Below are 15,811 nucleotides of genomic sequence, written 5' to 3'. Positions count from 1 at the left end.
AAAAAGAGTAGCAAGGCTTTTTACAGACACCTGTTTGTCAGGCTTATTGAGGTAATATGTACATGTAGGTATTGTTAAAGTGAATGTGCATATATGATGAACAGAGAGTAGCAGAAGCGTAAAAAGAGGGGTTGGCGGGTGGTGGGACACAATGCAGATAGGTTACCTGTTCAGGAGTCTTATGGCTTGGGGGTAAAAACTGTTGAGAAGCCTTTTTGTCCTAGACTTGACACTCCGGTACCGCTTGCCATGCGGTAGTAGAGAGAATAGTCTATGACTGGGGTGGCTGGGGTCTTTGACAATTTTTAGGGCCTTCCTCTGACACCGCCTGGTGTAAAGGTCCTGGATGGCAGGCAGCTTTGCCCCAGTGATGTACTGGGCCGTACGTACTACCCTCTGAAGTGCCTTGCGGTCAGAGGCCAAGCAATTGCTGTACCAGGCAGTGATGCAACCGGTCAGGATGCTCTCGATGTTGCAGCTGTAGAACCTTTTGAGGATCTCAGGAAACCATGCCAAATCTTTTTAGTTTCCTGAGGGGGAATAGGCTTTGTCGTGCCCTCTTCATGACTGTCTTGGTGTGTTTGGAACAATCTAGTTTGTTGTTGATATGGACACCAAGGAATTTGAAGCTCTCAACCTGCTTCACTACAGCCGCGTCGATGAGAATGGGGACATGCTCTGTGCTCCTTTTCCTGTAGTCCACAATCATCTCCTTAGTCTTGGTTACATTGAGGGATAGGTTGTTATTCTGGCACCACCCGGCCAGGTCTCTGACCTCCTCCCTATAGGCTGTCTCGTCGTGATCAGGCCTACCACTGTTGTGTCTTCAGCAAACTTAATGATGGTGTTGGAGTCGTGCCTGGCCATGCAGTCGTGGGTGAACAGGGAGTACAGGAGGGGACTGAGCATGCACCCCTGGGGAGCTCCAGTGTTGAGGATCAGCGTGGCAGATGTGTTGCTACCTACCCTCACCACCTGGGGGCGCCCTGTCAGGAAGTCCAGGATCCAGTTGCAGAGGGAGGTGTTTAGTCCCAGGATCCTTAGCTTGGTGATGAGCTTTGAGGGTACTATGGTGTTGAACGCTGAGCTGTAGTCAATGAACAGCATTCTCACATAGGTGTTCCTTTTGTCCAGGTGGGAAAGGGCAGTGTGGAGTGCAATAGAGATTGCATCATCTGTGGATCTGTTTGGGCGGTATGCAAATTGGAGTGGGTCTAGGATTTCTGGGATAATGGTGTTGATGTGAGCCATTACAAACCTTTCAAAGCACTTCATGGCTATGGATGTGAGTGCTACAGGTCTGTAGTCATTTAGGCAGGTTGCCTTTGTCTTCTTGGGCACAGGGACTATGGTGGTCTGCTTGAAGTATGTTGGTATTACAGACTCAATCAGGGACATGTTGAAAATGTCACTGAAGACACCTGCCTGTTGGTCAGCACATGCCCGGAGCACACGTCCTGGTAATCCGTCTGGCCCCGCATGTATGTTGACCTGTTTAAAGGTCTTACTCACATCGGCTATGGAGAGCTTGGTCACACAGTCGTCCGGAATAGCGCTGGACAGGTGGGAGCACCTGGAGGGAGCAGACGGAGAGTCAGCCTGGTGCGTGGAGGAGACACCGTGGAGGCACACTGGAGGTCTCGAGCACCGAGCCTGCACAACCTGTCCTAGCTGGATACTCCCCGTAGCCTGGCCAGTGCGGCAGGGTGGAACAGACCGCACTGGGCTGTGCTGGAACCGGGGACACCGTGCATAGGGCTGATGCCATATACCCCTGGCCAAGGAGACGCACTGAGGACCAGATGTGCTGAGCCAGCTTCATAGCACCTGGCTCGATGCCCACTCTAGCCCGGCCGATACGAGGCGCTGCGATGTAGCGCACCGGGCTATGCCTGTGCACTCAGGAAACCAAGCTCCTTACCTATTGCAGATGCAGTCTTCCCAGCCTGGTGTAGGTCTACAATTTTGTTTCTGGTGTCCTTTGACAGCTCTTTGGTCTTGGCCATAGTGGAGTTTGGAGTGTGACTGTTTGAGGTTGTGGACACGTGTCTTTTATACTGATAACAAGTTCAAACAGGTGCCATTAATACAGGTAACAGGGGATGCTTGCAAGCTGAAGAACACCATCCCAAACGTGAAGCACGGTGGTGGCAGCATCATGTTGTGGGGGTGCTTTGCTGCAGGAGGGACTGGTGCTCTTCACAAAATAGTTGGCATCATGAGGAAAATTATGTGGATATATTGAAGCAAAATCTCAAGACATCAGTCAGGAAGTTAAAGAGTGGTCGCAAATGGGTCTTCCAAATGGACAATGACCCCAAGCATGCTTTCAAAATTGTGGCAAAATGGCTTAAGGACAACAAAGTCAAGGTATTGGAGTGGCCATCACAATGACCTGACCTCAATCCTGTCAAACATTTGTGGGCAGAACTGAAAAAGCTTTGCGAGCAAGGAGGCCAACAAACCTGACTCAGTTACCCCAGCTCTGTCAGGAGGAATGGGCCAAAATTCACCCAACTTATTGTGGTAAGCTTGTGGAAGGCTATCTGAAACATTTGACCCAAGTTAAACAATTTACAGGCAATGCTACCAAATACTAATTGAGTGTATCTAAACTTCTGACCCACTGGGAATGTGATGAAAGAAATAAAAGCTGAAATAAATCATTCTCTCAACTATTATTCTGACATTTCACATTCATAAAGTAAAGTGGTGATGCTAACTGACCTAAGACAGGGAAATTTTTCCAGGATTAAATTGTGAAACTGAGATTAAATGTAGTTGGCAAAGGTGTATGTAAACTTCTGACTTCAACTGTATATGCAGTACCAGTCAAAAGTTTGGACACACCTACATATTCCAGGATTTTTCTTTATTTTTACTATTTTCTACATTGTAGAATAATAGTCAAGACATCAACACTATAAAATAACACATATGGAATAATGTTAAACCTAAATAGTGTTCAACATATTTGAGATTCTTTAAAGTAGCCAACCTTTGCGTAGAGGACAGCTTTGCACACTCTTGGCATTCTCACTCAACGGTTGATCAAAAAGAGATGTGCGTAAACCTTAAAATATTTGATTGAGCCGCCTTAAAATATTTGAATGAGCCGCCGTCTCCTACGTTTTATTTATCACTAAAAGAGCAAAGTTAATTTAGCAAGCAATGTTTTATGGGACTAGCGATAGCATAGTTCATTTAGGAAACAATGTTTGATGGGACAAGCAATAGCATAGTTCATTTAGGAAGCTAGTTTGATGGGACTTGCGCCGGAAGAAATGGCAATAGTTTTACGGACGCCCACCCTTGTGATACCTTGTGAGGATCCGTAGAAGGCGAATGGGAAAGCTGCTGTTACCGTCAATATTACTCACCAACGTGCAATCATTGTACAATAAATTAGACAAGGTACGATCATGAATATCCTACCAATGGGACATCAAAAACTGTAATATCCTATGTTTCACGGAATCGTGGCTGAATGATGACATGGATATTCAGCTAGCGGTATATACGCTGCACCGGCAAGACAGAACAGCACACTCCGGTAAGACAAGGGGGGGTCGGTCTGTGCATATTTGTAAACAACAGCTGGTGCACAAAATCTAAGGAAGTCTCTAGATTTTGCTCACCTGAAGTACAGTATCTTGTGATAAATTGCAGGCCACACTACTTGCCTAGAGAGTTTTCAGCTGTACTTTTCGTGGACGTTTATTTACCACCACAGACAGATGCTGCCACTAAGACCGCACTCAGTCAGCTGTATAAGGAAATAAGCTAACAGGAAACCACTCACCCAGAGGCGGTGGTCCTAGTGGCCGGAGACTTTAATGCAGGTAAACTTATATCAGTTCTACCTAATTTCTATCAACATGTTAAATGTGCTACCAGAGGAAAATAAATTCTCGATCACCTGTACTCCACACACACAGAGACGTACAAACTCTCCCTCGTCCCTCCATTTGGTAAATCCGACCACAATTATATCCTCCTGATTCCTGCTTACAATAAAAAATTAAAGCAGGAAGCCTCAGTGACTCAGTCTATTAAAAAAAGTGGTCAGATGAAGCAGATGCTAAACTACAGGACTGTTTTGCCATCACAGACTGAAATAGGCTATGTTTGATGGGACTAGCATTAGCATAGTTCATTTAGCAAGCAATGTTTGATCAGGCTAGCGATAGCATAGTTCATTTAGCAAGCAATGTTTTTACCAAACAACCAGCCTGTTTGTGTGGGGAGAAATGGATGTGATGGCTCACAGGCAGATAGATCTTCACAGTTCTGCGTTTAATTAAGTAAACATTTTTCAAGACAATATTTTGTCACATGAATAGACTTACAAGCATGTCTTCTTACAGCACAATAACAATATTATTTTCCAACTTGGTTACATTTTAAGAGATTTGATTAAATATCTTGCCCTTTTCTCTCTTTATTCCTGGCAGAAGAGATTAGTGCCAGTGCACAAACTAGCCAGCAGCACAGCAGCACACACACCAACACGGGAGGCAACTTTGGCCAAATTAGGTATTCATATATATCCTCTTCTGTCTCTTGCTGTGGAGTAAATTTAGGGCTGCTGTGTGTGTGTGTGTGTGTGTGTTGCCTGCGTGCATGCATGTGTGTGTTACGTGTGTGTGTGCCTGTGTGTGTGCCTGTGTGTGTGTGTGTGTGTGTGTGTGTGTGTGTGTGTGTGTGTGTGTGTGTGTGTGTGTGTGTGTGTGTGTGTGTGTGTGTGTGTGTGTGTGTGTGTGTGTGTGTGTGTGTGTGTGTGTGTGTGTGTTGCATGTGTGTGTGCTCGCAGGTAAAAAACTCCTCCTCATGACCGTGCCAAACCAGCATATTTACACCTAACCCCAGCTAGCTAATTGGAACCGGTGAATAAGGAGACTTGGTAATAAGAAAAATATCCCTTTTTATTGCACTTGGGTATTAAGAATGACCTTTTGAGAATGACAGGGAAGTGTTTAAGCTGTGGGGTGAAAGAGAGAGAGAGATGGTGGACTTCAGAGAGCTAGTCCACACAATCCAGACCAGAACAATCCCACAAAACAGACCAGCACAACAACACATCCCAACAAGACCCAGAGGGCCGAAGGTGGAGATGGACGGCTGTGTGAGAGAGCTGGCTGCTCTATGGACTGAGTTGAGAGAACTTAAAGATGCACACATGGCACTGAAGGACGAGGTCAGAAAGCTGAGAAATGTCAGAGAGCAGGACACTTCCCCCAGACAAGCCAACAGAACAGCCCACCTCAGACCACAACCTTACCACCACAATGGGACAGACAACACAGGATCCACCCCAATAAACCCCACCCCCTCCTAACAGCCCTCCTGACAACCCACCCCCACATCCACTGAGGACACACAAACGCCAGAGATTGTGCTCCACATTGACTCAAATGGCAAATACATTCAAGAGGATAAACTTTCCCAAACACAGTGGCTAAACTCTGGTGCCCAAACACTAGTCATGCCCTGGAGTTGTTGTCAGAGGACAGACTATTGTCCCCCAGCCACATCATAATTCACACGGGCACAAATGACCTGAGGACCCAGCAGGAAACAGCACTCAAGGGAGTGATTGAAAAAGCTTCTTCCACTTTCCCCAACACAGAAGTAAAATCAAATCAAATCAAATTGTATTGGTCACATACACATGGTTAGCAGATGTTAATACGAGTGTAGCGAAATGATTGTGCTTCTAGGTCTAATAATGCCGTAATATCTAACAAGTAATCTAACAATTTCCCAACAACTACCTAATACACACAAATCTAAATGTGTGAATGAGAATATGTACATCCAAATATATGGATGAGCGACGGCCGAGCTGTATAGGCAAGGTGCAATACAGTATACTGTACATATGATATGAGTAATGTAAGATATGTAAGCATTATTAAAGTGGCATTATTTAAAGTGGCATTATTTAAAGTGACTAGTGATCCATTTATTAAAGTGGCCAGTGATTTGGTCTCAATGTAGGCAGCACCCTCTCTGAGTTGGTGATTGCTGTTTAGCAGTCTGATGGCCTTGAGATGGGAGCTGTTTTTCAGTCTCTCGTCCCAGTCTTGATGCACCTGTACTGACCTCACCTTCTGAATGGTAGCAGTGTGATCAGGCAGTGGGTCGTGTGGTTGTTGTCCTTGATGATCTTTTTGGCCTTCCTGTGACGTCGGGTGCTGTAGGTGTCATGGAGGGCAGGTAGTTTGCCCCCGGTGATGCGTTGTGCAGACCGCAACACTGTCACGCCCTGACCTTAGTGCCTTTTTATGTCTCTATTTGGTTTGGTCAGGGTGTGATGTGGGGTGGGCATTCTATGTGTTGTTTTCTATGATTTTATGTTTCTATGTTTTGGCCGGGTATGGTTCTCAATCAGGGACAGCTGTCTATCGTTGTCTCTGATTGGGAACCATACTTAGGTAGCCCTTTCCCTCCTTTCTGTGTGGGAAGTTGTCTCTAATTGTGGCACTATAGCCCTTAAGCTTCACAGTCGTGTTGTATGGTTTATTGTTTTGTTGGCGTCATTTTAAATAAAGGAAAAAATGTACGCTCACCAAGCTGGGCTTTGGTCCAGTTCTTTCGACGGCCGTGACAACCACCCTCTGGAGAGCCTTGCGGATGAGGGCGGTGCAGTTGTCGTACCAGGCTGTGATACACCCTGACATGATGCTCTTGATTGTGTATCTGTAAAGGTTTGTCAGGGTTTTGGGTAACAAGCCAAATGTCTTCAGCCTCCTGAGGTTGAAGAGATGCTGTTGCGCCTTCTTCACCACACTGTCTCTTTGTCTGTGATGTGTACGCCGAGGAACTTAAACCTTTACACCTTCTCCACTACTGTCCCTTCGATGTGGATAGGGGGGTGCTCCCTCTGCTGTTTCCTCAAGTCCAAAATCATCTCCTTTGTTTTCTTTTGTTGATGTTGAGTGAGAGGTTGTTTGACCTGACACCACACTCCAAGTGCCCTCACCTCCTCCCTGTAGACTGTCCCTTCATTTTTGGTAATCAAGCCCACTACTGTTGTGTCGTCTGCAAACTTGATGATTGAGTTGGAGGCGTGCATGACCACGCAGTCATGGGTGAACAGGGAGTACAGGAGGGGGCTGAGCACTCACCCTTGTGGGGCACCAGTGTTGAGGGTCAGTGAAGTGATGATGGTGTTTCCTACCTCCAGGACCCATTTGACAGGGCGGGACTGAGAACCAGGGCCTCAAGCTTGATGATGAGCTTGGAGAGTACAATGGTGTTGAATGTTGAGCTATTGTCAATGAACAGCATTCTTACATAGGTATTCCTCTTGTCCAGATGAGATAGGGCAGTGTGCAGTGTGATGGTGATTGCTTCGTCTGTGGACCTGTTGGGGAAGGTATGCTAACTGAAGTGGGACTAGGGTGGCCGGTAAGGTGGAGGTGATATGATCCTTGACTAGTCTCTCAAAGCACTTCATGATGACAGAAGTGAGTGCTACTGGGCGGTAGTCATTTAGTTCAGTTATCTTTGCATTCTTCGGTACAGGAACAATGGTGGCCATCTTGAAGCATGTGAGGACAGCAGACTGGGATAGAAGGCGATTGAATATGTCACACCAGCCAGATGGTCTGCACATGCTCTGAGGACTCTGCTAAGGATGTTGTCTGGGCTAGCAGCCTTGCAAGGGTTGACACGTTTAAATGTTTTGCTCACGTCGGCCACGGAGAAGGAGAGGGTGGGGCTCCGTCCTTGTTAGTGGGCAACGACGGTGGCTCTGTATTATCCTCAAAGCAGGCAATGAAGGTGTTTAGTTTGTCTGGAAGAGTGACGTCAGTGTCCGTGATGTGACTGGTTTTCTTATTGTAGTCCGTGATTTCCTGTAGTCTTGTGTCTGAGCGGTTGAATTGCGACTCCACTTTGTCCCTGTACCGACATTTTGCTTGTTTGATTGCATTGCGGAGGGAATAACTACACTGTTTATATTCAGTCATATTCCCAGGCCTTGAGAGAACCCATGCCAAGAGGACCTACAGCCAGACCACAGCACCACCAGCCACACCCCAACCAGTTATGACCACGCCAAGCAAACCTTGGCCACACCCTTTATAGGGCCCTCCATATCTGACCTATGCCCATTCTGCCCACCCTATGTGCCCCACCCCTGCGGAGTTCCAGGATCTCCGGGAGGTGTTCAGTAAGGTCCGGACCACTTCCCTTCTGCTGCACTGACCATATGACTACGGGATTGACCTTCTCCCAGGCACCACTCCGCCCCAGGGACTGTACTCTCTCTCAGCCCGGAGACCAAAACTATGGAGACCTACATTGAGGACTCCCTACCTCCCCTGCCGGCACAGGGTTCTTCTTTGTGGAGAAGAAGGACAAAATCCTGCACCCGTGCATTGACGACTGGGGTCTCAACGACATCACGGTGAAGAACCGCTACCCACTTCCACTCATCTCCCCAGCCTTTGAGCTGGGGATACGGGATGGGGACGAGTGGAAGACTGCCTTCAACACAGCCAGCGGTCACTACGAGTATCTGGTCATGCCATTTGACCTTATCATCGCCCCTGCTTGTTCCAGGCTCTGGTTAATGATGTTCTCCGCAACATGTTGAACCGGTTCGTCTTTGTCTACCGCGATGACATCCTCATCTTATCCCTCTCCGCCCAAGAACACGTGCTCCATGTCCGACAGGTTCTCCAACACCTCCTGGAGAACCAGCTCTTTGTAAAAGCAGAGAAGTGTGAATTATATCGCTCCATCATGCCCCTTCTGGGTTACATTATCGCTGCAGGGAGTGTACATATGTATCCTGGAAAGGTCAGAGCAGTGGTGGATTGGCCCCAGTCTATGTCCAGTGTGTAGCTGCAATGTTTCCTGGGATTCTACAACTTTTTTCACCGCTTTATCCGGGGTTACAGCACCCTGGCTTCCCCCCAGTCTGCACTCACCTCTCCCAAGGTTCCGTTCACGTGGTCCCCAGCTGCTGACCGGGCGTTCGGGGATCTCAAACACCGTTTCACCACAGCTACCATCTTGGTTCATCCTGACCCGGTTCATCCGGACCCAGTTCGTGGTGGAGGCCGATGATTTGGATGTCGGAGTGGGGGCTATCCTGTCCCATCATTCTGCCCTGGACCTCAAGTTACATCCCTCCGCCTTCTTCTCCCCCCGCCTCAATGCCATGGAGAGGAACTATGATGTGGGGAATCTTGAGCTTCTCGCGGTGAAGATGGCATTGGAGGAGTGGAGGCACTGGCTGGAGGGCGGAACATCTGTTCATTATGTGGACCGATCACAAGAATGTAGAATATCTCTGCACCACCAAGCGCCTCAATTCCAGGCAAGCTAGTTGGGCCCTGCTGTTCATCCGGTTCAACTTCTCTCTCTCATACCAGCTGAGGTCCAAGAATGTCAAGCCCGATGTGATGTCACGCCGCAATAGCCGTACGGCTTCAACCCCGGAACCTGAGATCATCCTTCACACCTCATGTCTGGTGACGGCACTCAGCTGGAAAATAGGGAAGCAGGTTCGTGAGGTGCAGCGTTCCGAGCCGAACCCCAGGGGGGTTGCCAGATAACCGGATGTTGGTTCCTGATGCGGTCTGCTCCTCAGTCCTGGAGTGGGCCCTCTTCTCCAGGCTTACCTGCCACCCAGGCTCCCGGCAGACCCTGGCCTTTGTGCAACAATGCTTTTGGTGGCCTACCATGGTTCCTGATGTCTCCGCGTTCGTCACCACATGCACAATCTGTGCACAGAACAAGACTCCTCGGCAAGTTCCGTCTGGTCTCCTTCAACCTCTTCCTGTCCCTCCCTGCCCCTGGTCTCACATTTCCCTCGACTTTGTCACATGTGTCCCCCCGACTGATGGCCACACTGTCATCCTGACTGTAGTGGATTGGTTTTCCAAAGCCGCCCACTTCATTCCTCTCCACAAGCTACCCTCTGCCAAAGAGACAGCCCTGCACATGGTGCAGCACAACTTCTGGATCAATGGACTGCCAGTGGACATGGTCTCCGACCGGGGTCCTCAGTTCTTGACCCGGTTCTGGAAGGTGTTCTGCACACTCATTGGGTCGTCGGCCAGCCTGTCCCACAGGTTCCACTCCGACTCTGCTCTGCCTGGTCTCCGCCAACCACACCACCTGGAGCCAGCAACTAGTGTGGGTTGAGTACGCACGCAACACCCTTCCTTGCTCTGCTACAGGTCTATCGCCTTTTGAGTGTTCCCTGGGGTATCAGCCCCCATTCTTCCCTGAGCAGGAGGAAGAGGTCTGCACATCTCCAGGTATGGACGACAAGCGGTTTGCCACTGGACCCTGGCTCCCTGGTATCGTCTCGTGCAGAAGATATGGCTGTCCACTTGGGATCTGCCCCTCCGGGTGGAATCCTGCAATCTTTCTCCCTGGTTTATCGGCCCTTTCCCCATCTCCAAGGTCATTAGCCCCTCTGCTGTCCATCTTCTGTTGCCCGTACCCTCCATTTATATCCAATTTTTATGTTTCCAGAATTAAACCCATGTCTCACAGCCCTTTGTCTCCTGTTTTAAACCTGGTGTGATGGTCTCAACCCACCTCCAGGTGTCACCCATCTTCCCCATTATCCCCAGTGTATTTATACCTGCGTTCTCTGTGTACCTGTGTTTGTCTGTTGCCAGTTCGTGAAACCTACCAGCGTTTTTTGCCTGTTCTAGTTCCTGTTTTCTAGTTTTTCCTGGTTTTGACCATTCTGCCTGCCCTGAACCTGAGACTGCCTGCCATTCTGTACCTTGCCAAACCACACTGGATTGTTGACCGCTGCCTGCTCTGACCCTGAGACTGCCTGCTGTTCTGGACTTTTGAACCTTATCTGGATTATTGACCTCTGCCTGCCCTTGACCTGTTGTTTTGTCTGTCCTTGTATTAGTAATACACTTTTGTTACTTCAACACTGTCGGCATCTGGGTCTTACCAAAAACATCACATGTTAAGGTTGAACACTGACAGTTTTGTAACTTAAATGAGGCTAACAGAGGAGTATGAGTTCCTCAAGAGCCTATTTGAATTGCAAAGTTGGAACATTATATGTACAATATTTAATGTTTGTACTTAATGTGCATAAATATTCAGGATCAGGTTAGATTTGACGTATACAAACCTAAAATGATTAATTAACAGGAATAACATTTACGTTAATGGGTGGCCGAAAATAACTATCTGAAAGCCATGCCTCCAATCTGATAGGCAGTCAATCTGATAGGCAGAAATTGGCGCTGACAGACATGGCAGCTCTGCTTCTTGCTCTTAATACCTCTAGTAACTCCCCATCCCGGGTCCGGGAGCGTAATCATCAACGGACACTAATTAGCATGAAATATTCCTATTCATGAAAATCACAAGTGAAATATATTGAGACACAGCTTAGCCTTTTGTTATACACCCTGTCATCTCAGATTTTCAAAATATGCTTTACAGCCAAAGCTAGACAAGCGTTTGTGTAAGTTTATCGATAGCCTAGCATAGCATTTTGTCCAGCTAGCTATGTTGTTTATAATCAATCCTCAAGGTGTTTTTCAAATATCTATTCGATAATATATCCATCGAGACAATTGGTTTTTCAGTAGGACCGATTGGAATAATGGCTACCTCTGTATTTTACGCGAGAATCCCTCTGAGAGCCATCAGGTGACCACTTGCGCAATGTAGCCGTTTACGGGTATTCTTCAACATAAATGTGTAAAACTACATCACAATGCTGTAGACACCTTGGGGAATACGGAGAAAAAGTAATCTGTAGGATAGCCCATTCACTGCTCAATAGGGACGCATTGGAACGCTGAGCTTTCAAAACATGAGTCACTTCCGGATTGGATTTTTCTCAGGCTTTCACCTGCAATATCAGTTCTGTTATACTCACAGACAATATTTGTACAGTTTTGTTAACTTTAGAGTGTTTTCTATCCTAAGCTGTCAATTATATGCATATTCTAGCATCTTGTCCTGACAAAATAACCCGTTTACTACGGGAACGTTATTTTTCCAAAAATGAAAATACTGCCCCCTAGTCACAAAAGGTTTGCTCTTAAAAGCAACTTTGCAGTATTTTGTTTTGTTGTGTGTTATTTCGTACATTATTAGCATAGCATGCTTTGTTTGTTATTACTTACAGCTGGAAAAAACTTTTGGATATCAGAGCGGTGGTAACTCACCAACATTACGACCAGAAATACAAATTTCCCGAATTGGATCTTTTGTTTCTACCCTCCATGGCAATTGAACTTATCCCAGAGGCTGCTTCAAGACGCCACCGGCAGAGAAGAGGTATTCGGAATGGACTTATAGTCTGACTCAGGAGGTGTGCACACCATCCACTGCTTCTGAGTATATTACTCGCTAATGTTCAGTCCCTGGACAATAAAGTAGAAGAGGATCTCCTTCCAGAGAGACATCAGGGACTGTAACATACTCTGTTTCACAGAATCATGGCTCTCTCCAGCTCTCTCTCTGTCCCCATCCATACAGCCAGCTGGGTTCTCAGTACATTGCACATACAGGAATAAAGAACTCTCCGGGAAGAAGAAAGGCGGTGAAGTATGATTAACTACTCATGGTGTGATTGTGATAACGTACAGGAACTCAAGTCTATTTGTTCACCCGACCTAGAATACCTCACAATCAAATGTCGACCGTATACCTCCCAAGATAATTCTCTTCAGTTATGGTCACAGTCATGTATATTCCCCCTCAAGCCAATACCACAACTGCCCTCAAGGAACTACACTGGACTTTGTGGGAAACTGGAAACCACATATCCTGAGACTGTATTTATTGTAGCTGGGGATTTTAATGAAGGAAATTTGAGGAAAACGCTGAAGTTCTATCAATACATTGCCTGTAGTACTCGCACATCAAAAACTATTGACCATTGTTACTCCCCCGCCATCCCTTTGGCAAATCAGATCACAACTCTGTCCTGCTCCTCCCTTCCTATAGGCATTAACTCAAACAGAAAGTACCCTTGCTAAGGTCTATTCAACAATGGTCTGAGCAATCGGAATCTATGCTTTAAGATTGTTTTGATCACGTGGACTGGGATATGTTGAGGGTTGCCTCTAAAAATAACATTGACGTATACACAGACACAGTGACTGAGTTCATCAGGAAGTGTATAGGGGATGTTGTTCCCACTGTGACTATTGATACCTAGCCAAACCAAACAACGTGGATATATGGCAGCATTCGTGCACAACTGAAAGCGCGAACCACCACATTTAATAATGGCAAGGTGACTGGGAATATGGTTGAATACAAACAGTGTAGTTATTCCCTCCATAAGGCAATCAAACAGGCAAAATGTCAGCATAGAGACAAAGTGAAGTCACAATTCAACAGTTCAGACACGAGACGTATGTGGCAGGGTCTACAAACAATCATGAATTACAAAGGGAAAACCAGCCACGTCGCAGACCCCCGACATTTTGCTCCTGGACATGCGAAACACCTTCTTCACCCACTTTGAGGATAACACAGTGCCACAGATGTGGCCCGCTCCCAAGACTGTGGGCTCTCGCTCTCCATGGCCGACGTGAGTAAGACATTTAAGCGTGTTAACCATCGCAAGGCTGCCAGACCAGAAGGCATCCCTCCGAGCATGCACTTCTGTCATCATGAAGTGCTTTGAGAGGCTAGTTAAGGATCACATCACCCCCACCTTACCTGACACCCTAGAACCACTCCAATTCGCTTACCGCCCCAATAGATCCACAGACGATGCAATTGCCATCGCACTGCCCCAACCCTTCTGGAGAAGAGTAATACCTAAGTAAGAATGCTTTTCATTGACCAAAACTCAGCCTTTAACACCATAGTACCCTCCAAGCTCATCATCAAGCTTGCGGCCCTGTGTCTGCACCTCAACCTGTGCAACTTGGTCTTGGACTTCCGGACGCCCCCAGGTGGTGAAGGCAGGAAACAACACCCCCACTATGCTGATCCTCAACACAGGGGCTCCACAAGGGTGCATGCTCAGCCCCCTCCTGCACTCCCTGTTAACCTGTGATTGCGTGGCCAGTCACGCCTCCAACTCAATCATTAACTTAGCAGACAACACAAGAGTAGTAGGCCTGATTACCAACAATGACGAGATAGCCTACAGGGAGGAGGGGAGGGCCCTGCCAAGAAGATAACATATTCATCAACATCAATAAAATGAATGAGCTGATTGTGGACTTTTTCTCTGATCCTTTGATTGGGTGGACAAAATGTCAGTTCATGCTGCAGGAGCTCTGATAGGTTTGAGGGCGTCCTCAGGAAGTTGTCATATTTACTGCGCACGTCTATAGAAGGGGGTGAGAACCATAAGCCTGCTAGGTTTTGTGTTGAAGTCAATGTGCCCATAGGAGGACAGAAGCTAGCTGTCCTCTGGGTACACCATGGTGCTACCCTAAAGCGTGAGGCTACTGTGGACCTTCAATGCAAAACTGTGTGTTTTATTAATTTGTTTGGTGACGTGAATATATTTAGTATAGTTTTTCCTAAAAAGGATAGCTTTTTAAATGTTTCACTATTTACATTTTTATGAAATTCACTGAGGATGATGGTCCTCTCGTTCCTCCTTTGAGGAGCCTCCACTGGGGTGAACATGTGTTTGACGTGTGTGTGTGTGTGTATCTAAAGGCCAATGGAAATGATGATCTATTTTACAGACGCCACCCACAAAATCCCGTGACCCTCAGTGTGGGGGCTGAGAGAGGGAGAGAATATTTATTACCATTCCACACTGTGCAAAACATTAACAACACCTTCCTAAGATAAACGGCCTCAATTTATCGGGGCGTGGACTCTACAAGGTGTCGAAAGCGTTCCACAGAGATACTGGCCCATGTTCACTCCAATGCTTCCCAGAGTTGTGTCAAGTTAGTTGGATGTCCTGTGGGTTCTTGATACACACAGGAAACAACTATTGAGTGTAGCAAATCCAGCGGCGTTGCAGTTCTTGACACACTAAAACTGGTGTGCCTGGCACCTACTACAAAACCCTATTCAAAGGAACTTAAATATTTTCTCTTGCCCATTCCCCCTCTAAATGGCAAACACACAAGCCATGTCTCAATTGTCTCAAGGCTTAAAAATCCTTCTATAACCTGTCTCCTCCTCTTCATCTACACTGATTGAAGTGGATTTAACAAGTGACATCAATAAAGGATCATAGCTTTCACCTGTATTCACCTGGTCAGTCTATGTAATGGAAAGAGCAAGTGTTCTTAATGTTTTGTACACTCAGTGTATGTCCTTTCTACAAAATACATTTTATTCTCTGCATTCTAAAAACGGTTGGCTTGCCAACTTGCTCCTAACCACTGATGCAGGGACAGTTATTTATCATCCCATTATGAATAGGAATATTTTCAGGGCTAAGGTATTCTGATCGTTGATCTGTGGTTAAGGGCAGCCTCTAGCTCTAGCAGACTATTTGCATCCCAAATGGCACCATATTCCCTATTGTCGTGTCTTTGGCTATGCCTGATTAAGTGATATGACATGCTATTCTATAAAATCAAATCCTTTCTCTGTAATTAATATTACCTGATTAAGCTAATCATGTAACCGTAATTAACTAGAAAGTTGGGGCACCACGAAATAATGTTTATATGGCTGTTATCTTCCGAATAAACTCTTAAAGACCTGGTAATATTTTACATCAATAGCAGTCAATATTAATCGTCACCTTATTTCAGTCTCATCTGAAAGTTGTAAATTCTTGGTTAACTTCACGAACCCTGGCTAACAAGTTGAATCAGCAATACAAACTTTGGTTTAATTATTTATTTACTAAATACCT

Source organism: Oncorhynchus tshawytscha, linkage group LG01 (assembly GCF_018296145.1).
Source record: "Oncorhynchus tshawytscha isolate Ot180627B linkage group LG01, Otsh_v2.0, whole genome shotgun sequence".
NCBI lineage: Eukaryota > Metazoa > Chordata > Actinopteri > Salmoniformes > Salmonidae > Oncorhynchus > Oncorhynchus tshawytscha.
The sequence above is the reverse complement of the archived record's forward strand: the minus strand, read 5'-3'. Positions refer to the sequence as shown.